We start from the raw sequence: 1,249 nt of genomic DNA, 5'->3' as shown, positions 1-1,249 counted from the left end.
AGTGACTTAAATTAATATTTAACAAGTATCCTTGGTTTATAGTGGCTGCACAAAAGACTCAAACTCTATGGTGTAAATGATGCTGTGGGTATAGAGTTTGAAGGCAGTTTTATGTGACTTAGGGTAATGTTTGAAATCTTGGTGTCTAGTATCCCCCTCCACTGAAACATCTATTGTGGCGAAAAATGGTTGTTTTTTTTACTTTTTAAGTTAGGTTATGTTAATATTTATAAAGTTCACCTGGTGACTAGAGTCTCATCTCACACATCAAGGCTTTCTGCTGCAAAGGTACTGTTCTTGTAACATTTTAAGTGAGCTTAGGGTAATATTTGTAGAGTATCCCTGGTGTTTAGTGTTCCACCCATCAATGTATCCTTTGTGCTGCAAAACCTTTGTTCTGTTAACTTTTTATGGGACTATATAGCAATATTGAACACTCACCGGAGTCTAGTGCCCTTCCAATATTGCAGGATTTGCCGAAGGGAGTTTAGATGGATAACAAGCCCCCATGCACATACATTTACAGATTCGTACATGGCCTATGGGCATACCACCCTGAATGTGCCTGATCTCATCTGATCTCGGAAGCTAAGGAAGGTCGGGCCTGGTTAGTACTTGGATGGGATTCCTCCTGGGAGTACCAGGTGGTGTAGGCTAAGTCATAGGAGGTTGGTATGATGGTTAAAGTGTTTACCTCACAGATGCAAGGTACAGGGTTTTAAAATTCTCAGATGAGGTAATTAGCTAGGCTTAAAATAGCTCATAAGGGCAAGTAGCCTAGTACTACTCTGTGAATCTAATCTAATCTACACACACACACACACACACACACACACACACACACACACACACACACACACACACACACACACACAAACAACCCACTACAAACTGCTTGTTAAACTTCTGGCATTTATCTGTCTTCTTCTTCTTTTGGCTTTTCCTGGTTAGGGGTCGCCACAGCAGATCATATGTCTGCTCATGATTGGCAGTGGAGTTTTACGGTGTCGAGTTGCCAGCCCGGCACCCAACCTTCCACAGAAGGCACCCACATGCACACACTCACACCTAGGGCCAATTTAGAGTGTCCAAAATTACCTGTAATGTGATCAAATCCTGTGCAGATAATGGGTGAATGCAAGCTTTTAGCTGAGTTAATTGACTCAGCCAGCTGAGGAAACTTGCCTCAAGCACTTCTGTAGGGAGAGCATTTAGCTAATTTGTACAGAACAATCCCTTGGAAAGATTC

At 42.1% G+C, this 1,249-nt stretch overlaps 1 pseudogene; it reads left to right on the top strand.

Moving 5' to 3' along the window:
- Window positions 1-537: 537 nt before the first annotated feature.
- Window positions 538-656, top strand: LOC122817290 (annotated as a pseudogene).
- Window positions 657-1,249: the final 593 nt, after the last annotated feature.

The sequence above is a fragment of the Protopterus annectens genome, chromosome 1.part1, assembly GCF_019279795.1.
Source record: "Protopterus annectens isolate FY-2018-M chromosome 1.part1, PAN1.0, whole genome shotgun sequence".
NCBI classification, from domain to species: domain Eukaryota; kingdom Metazoa; phylum Chordata; order Ceratodontiformes; family Protopteridae; genus Protopterus; species Protopterus annectens.
This window is presented reverse-complemented; position numbering and strand designations above follow the sequence as displayed.